Source organism: Podarcis bocagei (genome assembly GCF_964188305.1).
Source record: "Podarcis bocagei genome assembly, chromosome: 7".
Taxonomy (NCBI): Eukaryota; Metazoa; Chordata; class Lepidosauria; order Squamata; family Lacertidae; genus Podarcis; species Podarcis bocagei.
In genome coordinates this window covers 57,047,659-57,063,439 of record NC_138132.1, presented here as the reverse complement: position 1 = coordinate 57,063,439, position 15,781 = coordinate 57,047,659, and the positions used below count along the sequence as shown (strand labels likewise).

Below are 15,781 nucleotides of genomic sequence, written 5' to 3'. Positions count from 1 at the left end.
TGTCTTATTCACTTAAGGATTGTGAATGGTTAGTACAATTGTGCAAAGATATGAAAATTCCTGTCAAATGTCCAATCCAGGTTTACCAGGACAACAAAGCATGTTTAGCTTTGCTGAAGTCTGAAGGTTGTAAGCAAAGCACGAAGCACTTGCAATTAAAGTTGCAGCATGCAAGGGAATGTATTCAGAAGGGACTCGTAACGGTGTCCTATATGCCAAGTAATGAAATTCCTGCTGATGTATTGTCCAAGATTGTATCAAGGGATCAACACTGTACCTATGTGCAGAAGTTGGGTTTGTACTGATATTGTACGAACACGCTGCCCAGTGATGTTCACAGAAAGGGGGAGGATGTTGGTTTCTGCTTTCCTTCACTGTGCAGCGAAAGGGCTTGTCACGAGACAGGTGTTTACATTCCACAGTCTGTACTGTTGGAGTTTCTCACGGGAAAGGGAAGCTGGATGTGACGTACACTGGTTTCCTGTTTTTCACTGTGTGATTCTCTCCGAGCTGTTGAGGAGAGAGGATGCATTTTTCTGCTCCGGCAGAGGCAAGATGTCTTTCTGTAATATACCAGCTTTGAACTGTAAATAAAAGCAATATAGAGTATGCAGCACGTACTCCTCATCCTTCCGCTGGCCAAGGGACTCTGCTTTAATCAACAGTGTTCTCCCAGGAGGCATTTGGGTGGTCACCATGGAAAACAAGACCCTGAACTAAGATGTTCGATTTGTCTGATGCAGCAAATCTTATTTAACATGTTTGTGATGTTACATTGTGTTATTGATAATGAGGAAGTATCTGAAGAACCATTCGCCCAAACAGAGGTCCAACCCCTCTGGGGTTTTGCGGTATCTCAACATAAAATCAAAACTGTGATCGTCCATCTAAACCCAAGGGAGTCTAGAATGCAAACGTTGCCTCGAATTGGGAGAGTCACATTGCGATGTTTCTTCCAGGGCCATTTTTCAAGGCGTTTTTGTTATTTATGAGATTTTCAAGCAGGAAGCCCTATCTTTATAAAGACCAAGCTATTATAACAAATGAGCTAATTAAACGGATCCAGCAGATTGTCCATAGGGTCTGCTGTTTGCCCTTTCATTGGACATACATTATGTATTATCTACCAAGGTATACATGGGGATAATGCTCTGTCAGACACACCAGCGAGGAGTGTTTTTGTGGGCTCACCAATTTAGATTTTTGAAGGCCAGATAATGCTTAACCGCAGGGAGAGAGGCTGATATTTACAGAGCGGAGAAAACATTAAATCCAATTTACCAAAGCTTCTTGATTACATTTTTAAACTTTTCTCTCAAATAAAGATGTATTGATTTGCTACATCAAGAAGTAATCTATCATCTATCATGCCAAACATATCCCAGAAGCTGCAGAAGAGTTGTTGGAGGTCACTTTAAAAAAAAAAAATACTGTGAATTTTGCAATATTAGGTTTCGAAATTCTGTTGAACAAGCATTCCTTTTAATGCAGACTTTTATGAAAATAAATGCCCTTGTATTATTATTTTAGGAAGAAATCTTCTATGTGCTCACATTTTTGTCCTGCACTCTAGCTGTCTGACAGTTAGATCTCCAAATGGCTTAGACAGCATTACTTGGAGCTGAGTCAAATTTACATCCTTTTGGAGACCAACAGAATGACCTTATGTGCTGTTGCAGTAGGAAGTGCACTAGTGCACAGACTCGGACACGGGATCTCAAGGATAATGCAATGAAGATTCCAGATATCAAACCCTTTGCTAAAGCAACATCCTTCTTTGAACTATCAAAGATCAAATTCCTCAAGCACCCAAGACCACCACCATACTCCTAGCAAGTACAAAGGATTCTCAATAAAGTACAGGCAATGACTGATTAACAAGCGTCTGAATGACATGCAATCATGCACATGCGCATGGCACCAAATCTGGAAGTGACCTGAAAATGTCACTAAACATGTCACGAAAAGGGTGGAATGTAAGCGGGGCATAATGGGATGAGGTGCACTTATACATGCTCTGTCAATGCATGCAGGGCCCAGGAATGAAACCCACACAGGTAATGGACGTTGACTGTAATTCCAAACCAGGGGTTTTGTTTCAAACAGGGTAGAAATCATTTTAAACTGCAGTACTCTGTAAAATAAAAATAAAAGAAGAGCAGGAAATCTGCATGGTAGCCAGATTTTCCTTCCTTCCCTTTTTGGGGGGTGACAAAGGTGGAACAAATCTCTCTATTGATTGATACTGGCAGCTCTTCAGATAGCAGACTTATGTCACCTGTGTCAATAATTTATACGTCGCCCTCTGCTGAACATTCAGCATCAGGCGGCATCAGATGTATTGCTGTCATCTGAAATGACTCTCCATTGTTATAAGACCCTTGTAGCTGGGGCAGTGGGATTTACGTCCGCTTGTGTGGGAAGAAGGCAGGAAAGCCAGGACTTGAAATAATGCAGCTGAGATAATCAGTCTCTAAACCTGACACCTAAAATATATGGTCCATGATTGCAAGGTGTGTGTGTGAGAGAGAAATTTATGACCTCCTACATGAATGTTAAAGGGCTCAAAAATGAAATAAGCATTGGGCCCAAGGCAAAACAGCGCCACCACTTTAAGGTACCAGCCTGTGAACTACCTATGGAGGCTGTCAGAGAAGAAACAAGGCCGATGTCTAGAATGGATGATTCACATCTAAAAACAGGAATGGGACTAGGCACCCCACTACTCGGCTCCTGCCACCAGTAATTCTATGTGAATATGGACCATAATAGCCCTCCTATGTACCAAGATGCCATGCAATTTTAGACTGAGTGGAACGTTAGGGGAGGAGGAGGAGGAGGAGGAGGAGGAGGAGGAGGAGGAGGAGGAGGAAGAAGAAGAGGAGGAGGAGGAGGAGGAGGAGGAGGAGGAGGAGGAGGAGGAAGAGGAAGAGGAAGAAGAAGAAGAAGAAGAAGAGGAGGAGGAGGAGGAGGAGGAGGAGGAGGAGGAAGGGGAAGAGGAAGAAGGGGAAGAGGAGTTTGGATTTGATATCCCGCTTTATCACTACCCTAAGGAGTCTCAAAGTGGCTAACATTCTCCTTTCCCTTCCTCCCCCACAACAAACACTCTGTGAGGTGAGTGGGGCTGAGAGACTTCAGAGAAGTGTGACCAGCCCAAGGTCACCCAGCAGCTGCATGTGGAGGAGCGGAGACGCGAACCCGGTTCCCCAGATTACGAGTCCACTGCTCTTAACCACTGCACCACACCAGGAAGAGCACTTGTGCAAAGGATCCTAACTAAAATTCAAGTGTTTATATGAATTGACCCATGTGCTAATATTTAACTATCATTTAAATACCCCGATTAAACATATAGCCAGGAGAGGGGCAGGGGAAAGAAGAACTTGCATCTCATTCCCAGCTACCTACTGAAACTGGACTTGCCCCTCTGTATACCTAATCAATCCCTCTGCTCAGCACATAGGGAAAAGCCACTTGCATCATTCACACTTTGCAATATTTCCCCCATACATACACTGTTGCATGAAAGAGATAATCTGGAAGTGGGAAGTATTATGCAGGCAGGCAGGAGACCCTGGGCCATCCAGCCCAACCCGTTACTACAGTATCTGTGGTTCTCTGAACCAGACTCATACAGTGCCCAAGTCTCTCCAAATAGACCCAATTTGGCTTGAGGTTCAAATTTAGTGCACAGGCCTAATACTGTATATATGAGGCTTTTCCAGTCAGAGAGTCTTCACTGCATCTCAGCTTAAAATATTATAAATCATAAAGCATTTGAAATACCACAAGAAAGAGTAGTAATAAACAGCAGTACAAAAAATGCAACAGCAGAACATGGGAACCTATAGCACATGACAATCCAAAATTCTAATTAAACTGAACAGTTTTGTTCTGCTCCTTAGAACTAGGCCCTGCAGACTTCTCAGCTTCCTTGAACTTTCCATTTAAAGCTCCACATGAAGTCACTTATATAACACAGGCAGAGTCCAGACAGAAAATAAATCCTCATAGCACTTTACTGTGGAAACTGAATGAAAACAGTGTACAACTTAAGGAGAAAGGAACAGGCCTTTCTCACATCGGACCTTTTACACAGCACTGAGACATTCAAACAAACATACAGAGGGAAAACTCCCTCAGAACTGCAGGCAATCAGGGCATGTACTACCTCAGCAAACATCATGCCCATTCTGCCTGATTGCTAAGCAACACCTCCTACCTCTTGGTTAGCTGACTTACTGAGAACAGAATTAGCCCTTCAGTTACAAACAAAGATCCCTGCTGTTGCACTTCTGACAGAATTAATACATTAATACACCAGCTGGAAAACAAGCATGCCTTCCCCAAGACAACAAACTCTGAGTTACGTGTGGGGCAAGCACCCAGCATTGCATGCAAGTGTAGCACATATAGAGTATCTGTTCACTTTCCAGTTCACCACCTTGACTCAGAGGCATGTGGCACTATCTACCAATTAGCTGCTTAGATGAATTGATTTTATCTCCTTGACCCTTCCCCTGTTATTTCTAAGCACATACCCCTCCCTTTGGTCCCTCAGAGGCCACACAAATAGATGCTTAAAGAGAGACAATAAAGCCTCTTTCAGCATGCCGTGGCACAAATGAGTTTCTCCCGGCAAAGCATTGCAGAATTATGCTAGCTTGTTGAAGCCCACAATCTTTAGTACCCAGAGGGGATCCTCAATGCTTCCTTAAAAAATTCATTTGTTCTTTAATTAAGGAACATGCTTTTTTCCCTCCCTAATTAACAAACCAACAGTCTAATATAAATAGATCCCCAAACATGGTTGCTTTGATTGTTCCGGGCCTGGGAAATAGGTTGCAAAAGCAGCATTTTAATGCAGAAGAAGCAATGATGAAAAATGGTTGAGATATTGTTATCTTTTCTGTTCAGGACTCACAACTGCAATTTTGATTAAAGGTAGGGTTAAAGTTTTATTTAGAATTTTTGAGGTGCCAGTATGTTTCTGTGTACTCTCTGTGTGTAGAATCAGTGTTGCATAGTGGTTAGAGTGTCAGTCTAGGGCTTTGGAGACCAGAGTTCAAATTCCTCCTCAGCCATGAAGCTCACTGGGTGCCCTTGAGGCCATTCACCACCTCTCAGCCTAACCTACCTCACATTCGTTGTTGTGAGAGTAAAATGGAGAGGAGGGAGAACCACACATGTCACACTGAGCTCATCAGAAGTTAGGATAAAACACAGTAGTAGTACCACTACTAGCTCTATTCCCGCCCCCTATTTCTGCCATCAGTTTTAGTGCTGCAGTGGTCCTTCTAAGTATTCATGGCTACCACCTGTCATTCCACCCCCCCACCCAAAAGATTATCCCCTGAAAATGACCCTATGCAAAGACACAGCTAGGAAAGAACCTCTCTCCTTGGTGTAGGTGGGTGTTGTTTTCCATGCAGAGAGGTTTGTTGGCTTGCTAGATAGTATCACATATGCACAAAGAATACAAGAACATAATAAGAGCCCTGCTGGATCAGGCCAAAGGTCCGTCCAGTCCTCAGAGCAGATAACCAGATGCCTCTGATAAGCCCCCAAGCAGGACCTGAGCACAACAGCACTTTCACCACTTGTGATCCCCACCAACTGGTACCCAGAAGCATAGTTCCTCCAACAGCAGCAGGATATTAACCCCCCCCCCTTTAAGGACCACCTGCATCCTGAAGTGGTATATTCCACTCTATTGCCACAAGTATTGTCATGAGTTACGGATATGTTGGAAGTACAGTAGAAAATGAATGCAGGACTTAATAATAATAATAATAATAATAACAACAACAACAATTTCTTATTTCTACTCCACTCATCTGGTTGGGTTTCCCCAGCCCCTCTGGGCGGCTTTCAACAGAACATTATAAACAGAATAAAATTTCAAACATTAAAAACTTCCCTAAACAGGACTGCCTTCAGATGTCTTCTAAACGTCAGATAGTTGTTTATTTCCTTGACATCTGACAGGAGGGCATTCCACAGGGTGGGTGCCACTACCAAGAAGGCCCTCTGACTGGTTCCCTGTAACCTCACTTCTTGCAGTGAGGGAGCCCTTGGCGCTGGACCTCAGTGTTCGGGCTGAACGATGGGAGTGGAGACACTCCTTCAGGTATACTGGGCCGAGGCCGTTTAGGGCTTTAAAGTTCAGCACCAACACTTTGAATTGTGCTCGGAAACATACTGGTAGCCAATGTAGGTCTTTCAAGACCGGTGTTATGTGGTCTTGGCGACTGCTCCCAGTCACCAGTCTAGCTGCTGCATTCTGGATTAGTTGCAGTTTCTGGGTCACCTTCAAAGGTAGCCCCACATAGAGCGCATTGCAGTAGCCCAAGCGGGAGATAACTAGAGCATGCACCACTCTGGCGACACAGTCCACGGGCAGGTAGGGTCTCAGCCTGCATACCAGGTGGAGCTGGTAGACAGCTGCCCTGGACACAGAATTCTGAATTCAATCACTGCAATGTCCAATTAAAAGGACAATGGAGATAGAAAACCAAGGCATGGATGATTTGCTGCCAGTCAGATGGATCAATGCTCTGATGCTGTATAAGACAGATTAAAATAAGGGGATGATGACATACTTCAGTGGAAGAGCACATGCTTTTCACACAGAAGGTCCTGGGTACAGTTCCTGATATCTAAGGATCTAAGAAAGTAGTACTGAGAGTGAGCTCTCACTAAGACTGGGAGAGCTTGTGCCAATCACAACTGGATAAACCAACATCTCAAAAGAAATATGCCCAACATACAAACAAAGCTGGACAAATGAAAGCTACAAATGAATGAAAAGTGAGAGGCATCTAAATAAACCAGTGTACATTGGTACCTCAGGATAAGTACTTAATTCGTTCCGGAGGTCCATTCTTAACCTGAAACTGTTCTTAACCTGAAGCACCACTTTAGCTAATGGAGCCTCCTGCTGCTGCCGCACCGCTGGAGCCCAATTTCTGTTCTTATCCTGAAGCAAAGTTCTTAACCTGAAGCACTATTTCTGGGTTAGCAGAGTGTGTAACCTGAAGCATATGTAACCTGAAGCGTATGTAACCCGAGGTACCACTGTAGCTGCATAAGGAGCTTACAGATGAGTTGAGATTTAAGAAGGCATGTTTAAAAATGGGGAAACATGAAGGGAGAGAATACATGTGCAGTCAACAGTTGTGGGGGAAAGGTCAGGCAGGCCAAAGCTCAGAATGAGGCTTGCAAGAGAGGTTAAAAATAATCAGAAATGTTTATTTGGCTATGTTTGAAGCAAGAGGAAGAACAAGCACATGGTAAATCCTCTGTATGGAGAAGAAGAAGAAATGCTATGTGACATGGAAGATGGAGGAAGCTTGTGTTTTTTTTTCTGCTCCAGAGGTTAGGACCTGTACCAACAGCTTTGTAACCAAGTTACAAAAAAAAGAAGATTCCCACTAAACATTAGGAAGAACTTTCTGATGGTAAGAGATATTCAACAGTGGAACAGATGCCCTCAGAAGGTGGTGAATTCTACTTCACTGGAGATGTTTAAGCTCAGGTTGGATGTCTTATCATGGATACTTGAGTTGGGAATCCTGCACTGCAGGAAATTGGAGTGGATGATCCTTGGGGTACCTTCCAATTCTATAATTCTATGATTCTATATCAATAATAACCATCATGGTGCCCTCCAAATGCTATTGGATTTCAATTCTCACCAGCCCCAACTAATCTGACCAAAGGTCAGAGATGATGGAAACTGTATCCAGAAGATTGTGAAGGCACCGTTTTGGCCACCTCTGAACTCCATGAACAAGTTGAATCTAGTGGCAAGTCAAGAACCAGACAAGACTTACTTTGGGGGTTTCCCTTTGGACCTTTAGTATCAAAAGTAATTCTTGAGTTCATACCCAAACTGCACAGCAAGTTCACCCCCTCCGGTCTTTAAAAGCAAGCAACATCAAAAGGAGTTTATACTGATTTGTTTCTCACTGTGAAGTATGTAACACACACACACACACAAAATTGCTTTTGATGTTGCCCTGAATGTTTTTATTCACAGTTTTAATTTAAGATCATTAGAGCTAGCAATAGTCTAATTGCATGTCTGTAATTTACTTGTAACTATCATTACAAGGTTTTCTCCACTGATCAATCAGGGTGTTGCTTATTTTCACAAAACTCTGCAGGCAGAATGCTATAAATAATACTATTGCTTTGAGTGTTGAACATGTAACTGTAGCATGAAGGTATTTGCAGAAGTAGGTCAGGCAGTGCCAGGGCCAAGTGTGAAGCATCTGTTTTGCATGCAGATGGGCCAACGTTCAACCCCCCAGAACCTCCAAGTGGGGTTGGGGGTGTTCCCTGCCTGAAATTTTGAAGAGAATCAGTATTGACTATACTGAGCTAGATGGGCCAATCATTTGAATCGGAATAAGGCAGCTTCCTGTGTTCCAGGTCAATACATTTTGACGCATACAGTAAACACAAACTCCATTCCACATACAGATATCAACTAGCCCAACATGTGAATCTTACTTCAGCATCAGTGATTGGACAGCATCAAAGCACCTGGGAGTAGCTAACTATTTTAAGGTGTTCAGAGGAAGCCACACGGTATACTCAACTCATGTCCTCCAGACAGCTCACAATGGCACCATACCCTCAGTAGCTGCTGCCCAAAGCAGCACTCTAACCACTACACCATACTGGCTCCTGATTTATGTTCATGTTCTGTCCTAAAACACAAAACCAGGTATGGAAGTCAATTGTCTGTGCATGTATAGTAAGCATGCAAAGGCCCAGGAGGTGGGAGAAGATCAGTATTGGTTGTAGTGGATTAATAATTGGAACACCTTGGATTTTATTCAAGGACACACTTATGGATGTACTTAGCAGTAAGGAAACAAAATTGTCTGTGAATGGGTTCTTCTGCTAGAAGTGCTTTGTATATGAAAGGGAAGAAAAAAACACATGTCTATTCTATCTGCTGACTACAGAAAGCTCTTAAGCGAACCCCCGTAGTTTCCCTGAGGTTGTTAGAATCACAGGTCATAGCCAAGAAGAGATCCTGCCGTGCTCAGCAAATTGAATGCAATTTTAGTCATTTGAAAGCTTAAGTGGCCCTATTTTTCCCCTGCCTACGCACCAGACACGATCACAAGCAAAACTGAATTGGGCATGCAAACACACACACACAAACAACACAACAGCAGACCAACTCTCATTATAACCCAGGAGACATAAGCATCAAACAATAATTGCTGCAGAATGGACAATGGGGGAAGAATTAACTCTAGCTTTGCCCATTTCCCCAGGTGAACTTTGGTATTGATGACTTTGCCTAATGTCTTTTGATTCCTGCACCCTGCTGATAAAGATCTCATTTCTATGCATCTCCACACTAACCTTGATTTTGTTGCTGCTGCTGCTGCTGCTGCTGCTAGTATCAGATTAACTGAAAGAGGGCAGCCTTCTATGCTGCATGTGACTAGAGGTACAGTGCAAGGTTGTCCATTAGGACCAATGGGCAGTGCCCAGTCTGCCCTCCACCAGCCCCCCACTGCCTGCCTTCTTACTTGCATCCAGTCCAGGGGTGGCAGCACTGCCTGTCAGATTGCTCCTCCTCCTTGGCCTCAGTGTTGCCTTTTGTAGAACTCAGCAGGGAGGAAAATGGGGACAAGACTAGAATTGGTTACTTCTACCTGTCATTGGCTCTGTCTGTTATTGGCTCCACCTCCACCTGCTGATGGCCTCTCTTCCTTCTGCCTTACCAGTCCAGATGGGCACCAGCCACCACTGATGAGGAGGCTGCTTCTGTGAAACCATATTCCATGAATGACAGCAGCTTACAACCTCCTAGCATGTGGTCATCCATAATGCATGTCCTGCGTTAGACAAGCCCCTTCCCTGTTTCTGCATCCAGTTCTGCAAATGATGGTTTTATGATACTAAATGTTCCTCAAGGCTACTGTTCTTAATTCCATGCCATGTGCTGCTCTCAATGCCCCTTTGTTCCTGCTAATTCTTTACAGGCACTTTCCATCAGTTCTGCTTTGGGGGTTCCTCAGCTGGAATGCAATATACATGGGTTATTATGCGCTTAATGGAAAAACAAGTTGCCAATGTTTCTTTTCTTTTCCAAATGTGATTCAAAAGCAATTTTAACCAGCCACTCTTTCTTTTAAAAAAACGCACACACCACATTTTGGGCTTAGGAGGATTTGCTCCAAGCTGCAGATAGAAGTCAAAACATATGAGGAATCACTGGCGCAAACTGACTCAAGCAAATGAAATAGGATCCTAGTGATGACTGTTAAGCAATCCTAAGTAAGGGAAGGAGGGAGAAAACAGCAGCTTTCATCAGCTTTGAAATTTCCAAAAGGCCAGCACGCCTGTTAAGTGTCTGGCTAGCTGTCCCCTCGCTAAGCTCATTTGTAGACAGTGGATGGCTTCTGCTTGTGAAGTGCAGCCAGTAATTGCCTCTCGCATTCACCTGTGATATGATAACATTCTCACTAGATCATTATGAATACAGTCCTCCGGCACAACAAAGTGTCCTTCTAGAGAGTTAGCTATCTATAATTTTGTTTCTCCGGTAAAGAAGAAAGGAAATTGGGGGTTTGTCCTTGCTCATGGACAGAACTCAGAGTTTCTTTAATGGCGCTATTAGTGAAAATGTACGCCTGTGGCAATCGCAAAGAAATCAGGTTACAATGCAGATCTCATTCACACAAAAGAAATTGCATCAGTTTGCATCAGGAACCACTGAGGGGAGAGCTAGGAATGCTTGGCTCCATCTGAAGCTGTCTTGAATAGCCAACCACCACAGATGCAGTCTGGAGCATCTTCTAGAGCAGTGAAAAATTCTAAGAATGTAAGAAGAGTCTTCAACTTGACTGAAGATGCTGTGTACATCCATTCAAGGAGTGACGGGGGTCTATTCTACCTGGCATGTCTCCATGTCAAGACAAAAGCCACCTCTTTTAAAGCCACCTAAGTTGGTGACCATTACTACTTCCCCACTCAGTCACAAAGCTCACTGTGGTGACCTTGGATCCGTCACTGTTTTTCAGCCTAACCTATCTCCCAGGTTGTTTTGAGGATAAAACAGAGATGGGGAGAACCATGTATGTCACCTTTGGCTCATTGACAGAAATACAAGACACACATGTAAAGCATATAAACTGAAATTAATGAAACTAAGTTAATCATGCCCATTAACTTCCATAGGTCTACTCTTGAGTAGGACTAGCATTTACTGCCACCCTTTGCATCCAATGACATTTGCAGGGTACCACACTGGCTTCCCCTGCACCAGCGTATTCATTAAAAAAAATAATGTAGGTGTCACATTGACTAATGGGAATTTGCTTTGCTTTCCATTGCAGGCTTCAGCAATTTTTATCTTTGCTTAAAAATAAAGTTTAATATCACTCCAGCTTTTATAGTTTCTCCCCTAATTAAGGAACCCAGACATTTGATCATTGGGGACACGGAGTCATTTTGCAACACAACAAAAGAGCCAGAACATCTGTCCTGCTAAGAAATTTATTTCCTATAAAACCATCTTGCTATGAAAAATAGAAAGAAAGAAAAAATCAGGGTGGGTGGGAATAATGGGATTTTTAAATGGCAATATGGTAGATCGTCCACAATTATATAGTGATGCTGAGTTGGGAAAAGGTTCAGAGAAGGGGATCCAAAAGGATCAAAAAGATGGAGCAACTCCCCTACAGCAACTGAGACTTTTTCGCTTAGAGGAAAGGCAAGTAAATGGTGGCTTGGAAGAAGTTTATAGAATCATGTGTGACATGGAAAGTAGGTAGAGGAATGTTTCCCTCCCTCTCTCATAAGATTAGAATTCATGGACAAAGAATGAGGTTGAATGTTGGAAGATTCAGGACAAATAAAAGAAAGTACTTCATACAGCACATAGTTCAACTATCGAACTCACTCCCACAGGAGGCAATGGTGGCCACCAACTTGGATGGCTTTAAAAGAAAACTGGAGAAATCCTTGGATGGTTAGGCTATCAACAGTGACTAGCCATGGAAGTGATACCCCTCTGAATGCTGACTGGTGCTGACAAAGCCTTCAAATGGACTCACTGCAAGCCCCATTTTGTCCATTTTCAGGCTCAGTTCAGATGTGCACATTTGCAAGGAGACAGTTTTGTTATCTAAACTGGCCAAAGGTGTCAGTCACAGCAGTGTTAGCATTGATGTGCTGAATGCTGCTGTCAGCGAGGCCTGATTTCCAAGTAACAATATGGAGTGCACTCTGCCTTTGTATCTTTACCTGCCCAGCCATACATTGCATCTAGTGTAGGGCACATGGGAGTGTTTGGGTGAAAACAGGCCTGCAGGCTAAATTAGGAACTCTGCTGGGCCTAATATGGCCAGCAGGCCAGACGTTTCCCATGCCTGACAATAGTGGTTTGGATTCAAAGGCACATTTGTGCTAAAGGAAAGCTTCCTAGGGAGAGCATGTGCCATTTTTAATGCACCCATTCTTTACCAAAATAAAAAATAAAATAAAAATGCCAGCAAGATATGAGTTAGGCCACTATGTTTGTGACTGATATGCTAACAAAATTTTCAGAAATACCGTATTTTTCGCCCTATAAGACGCACTTTTCCCCCTCCAAAAATGAAGGGGAAATGTGGGTGCGTCTTATGGGGCGAATGCAGGCTTTCGCTGAAGCCTGGAGAGCGAGAGCGGTAGGTGCGCACCGACCCCTCTCGCTCTCCAGGCTTCGCGGACCTCTCCCCAAGCAGCGGGAATGCTCCCGCTGCTTGGGGAGAGTTGCCGGCATCCCGAAGCCTGCGCGCGCTGATCCCAGCGCCTGCAGGCTTCGCGGATCTCTCCGCAAACAGCGGGAACGTTCCCGCTGCTTGGGGAGAGTTGCCGGCATCCCGAAGCCTGCGCGCGCTGATCCCAGCGCCTGCAGGCTTCGCGGATCTCTCCGCAAGCAGCGGGAACGTTCCCGCTGCTTGGAGAGAGTTGCAGGCATCCCGAAGCCTGCCCGCGCTGATCCCAGCGCCTGCAGGCTTCGCGGATCTCTCCGCAAGCAGCGGGAACGTTCCCGCTGCTTGGGGAGAGTTGCAGGCATCCCGAAGCCTGCCCGCGCTGATCCCAGCGCCTGCAGGCTTCGCGGATCTCTCCGCAAGCAGCGGGAACGTTCCCGCTGCTTGGGGAGAGTTGCCGGCATCCCGAAGCCTGCGCGCGCTGATCCCAGCGCCTGCAGGCTTCGCGGATCTCTCTGCAAGCAGCGGGAACGTTCCCGCTGCTTGGGGAGAGTTGCAGGCATCCCGAAGCCTGCCCGCGCTGATCCCAGCGCCTGCAGGCTTCGCGGATCTCTCCGCAAGCAGCAGGAACGTTCCCGCTGCTTGGGGAGAGTTGCAGGCATCCCGAAGCCTGCGCGCGCTGATCCCAGCGCCTGCAGGCTTCGCGGATCTCTCCGCAAGCAGCGGGAACGTTCCTGCTGCTTGGGGAGAGTTGCAGGCATCCCGAAGCCTGCCCGCGCTGATCCCAGCGCCAGCAGGCTTCGCGGATCTCTCCGCAAGCAGCGGGAACGTTCCCGCTGCTTGGGGAGAGTTGCAGGCATCCCGAAGCCTGCCCGCGCTGATCCCAGCGCCTGCAGGCTTCGCGGATCTCTCCGCAAGCAGCGGGAACGTTCCCGCTGCTTGGGGAGAGTTGCAGGCATCCCGAAGCCTGCCCGCGCTGATCCCAGCGCCTGCAGGCTTCGCGGATCTCTCCGCAAGCAGCGGGAACGTTCCCGCTGCTTGGGGAGAGTTGCAGGCATCCCGAAGCCTGCCCGCGCTGATCCCAGCGCCTGCAGGCTTCGCGGATCTCTCCGCAAGCAGCGGGAACGTTCCCGCTGCTTGGGGAGAGTTGCCGGCATCCCGAAGCCTGCGCGCGCTGATCCCAGCGCCTGCAGGCTTCGCGGATCTCTCCGCAAGCAGCGGGAACGTTCCTGCTGCTTGGGGAGAGTTGCAGGCATCCCGAAGCCTGCCCGCGCTGATCCCAGCGCCAGCAGGCTTCGCGGATCTCTCCGCAAGCAGCGGGAACGTTCCCGCTGCTTGGGGAGAGTTGCAGGCATCCCGAAGCCTGCCCGCGCTGATCCCAGCGCCTGCAGGCTTCGCGGATCTCTCCGCAAGCAGCGGGAACGTTCCCGCTGCTTGGGGAGAGTTGCAGGCATCCCGAAGCCTGCCCGCGCTGATCCCAGCGCCTGCAGGCTTCGCGGATCTCTCCGCAAGCAGCGGGAACGTTCCCGCTGCTTGGGGAGAGTTGCCGGCATCCCGAAGCCTGCGCGCGCTGATCCCAGCGCCTGCAGGCTTCGCGGATCTCTCCGCAAGCAGCGGGAACGTTCCTGCTGCTTGGGGAGAGTTGCAGGCATCCCGAAGCCTGCCCGCGCTGATCCCAGCGCCAGCAGGCTTCGCGGATCTCTCCGCAAGCAGCGGGAACGTTCCCGCTGCTTGGGGAGAGTTGCAGGCATCCCGAAGCCTGCCCGCGCTGATCCCAGCGCCTGCAGGCTTCGCGGATCTCTCCGCAAGCAGCGGGAACCACCGCTGGGCTCCCACGGCTTGCAGAGAGCTGCCTGTTTGCGGGCTGGGGTCGGGGGAAGCTCGGGCTGCCCCAGCCCCGCGCCTGGGGGGGAAATAATTTTTTCCCTTTATTTCCCCCCCAAAAAACTAGGTGCGTCTTATGGGCCGGAGCGTCTTATGGGGCGCAAAATACGGTACTGTGTGCATGTGTGTATGCGTATTTGTGTTACAGTGGTACCTCAGGTTACATACGCTTCAGGTTACATAAGCTTCAGGTTACAGACACTGCTAACCCAGAAATAGTGTTTCAGGTTAAGAACTTTGCTTCAGGATGAGAACAGAAATCGTGCAGTGGCGGTGTGGCAGCAGCAGGAGGTCCCATTAGCTAAAGTGGTGCTTCAGGTTAAGAACAGTTTCAGGTTAAGTATGGACCTCCGGAACGAATTAAGTAGTTAACCTGAGGTACCATTGTAGTTGGGAAAACTTTTGAACAAGGCAACTCCAACTTACAATCTGAAGTGGTGCAGCCTTGTTGTGCTTCCTCAGATTTTCCCCACTTTTATTACATTTGTAGCCAACATCACAATCTCACTGTTTTATGTTCCTCCTTACAGTACAAACTTTGTCTTGCTTTGCAAGAAGTGCATTAGCAATCTTTGAAAACAATTTCCTGCATCTCTAGGATATTGTCGCACTACCTTACATCAAGCCAGTCCCCAAATAATAATACAGCAGTCATTTTTCATTCAGGAGTGGTCACAATCTCAGTGCGAGAGCCCAGATGTGTTGCAAAAATAGCAATGGGCTAGTTTTTTACATTTCTAGGACTACATCAGTTTACAACAAACAAATGCACAATGTATCCACCAAATAATTCAAAATCAAATAGTCACACTTTTCAAATGGAGCATCTGGATTCTTTTTTTAAAAAATAAATAAATAAATCCTGCACAAGAAACCATTCTCAACCATATTTTAAAAAATTCTAGAATAAGTGAGCTAAGGGGACAAAAATGTTTTCCATGTGACACTGGCAACACTTAGCTCATTTTAGCATGTTACTGATTGCATTCTATATGCTGCCTTTTCCTTTTATTCATATTATATCTGTTATCCTCCCTTCCATCGTCCTTTGTGCTTAGGATGATATAAATTAGGGATGGGGAACATCTGGCCCTCCAGGTGTTGTTGTACACTTAACCCCCATCAACCCCAGTGAGCATGGGGTCCTGTGACATCTGTGGAGAGTCATT

The 15,781-nt window shown here is 46.1% G+C and overlaps 1 protein-coding gene across 2 annotated transcripts in view; it reads right to left on the bottom strand.

Annotated features, from left to right (window-relative positions):
* CDH13 (cadherin 13) overlaps positions 1 to 15,781 on the bottom strand; it is a 715,034-nt gene that overhangs the window by 261,566 nt on the left and 437,687 nt on the right. The gene's annotated exons all lie outside the window — the stretch shown is intronic.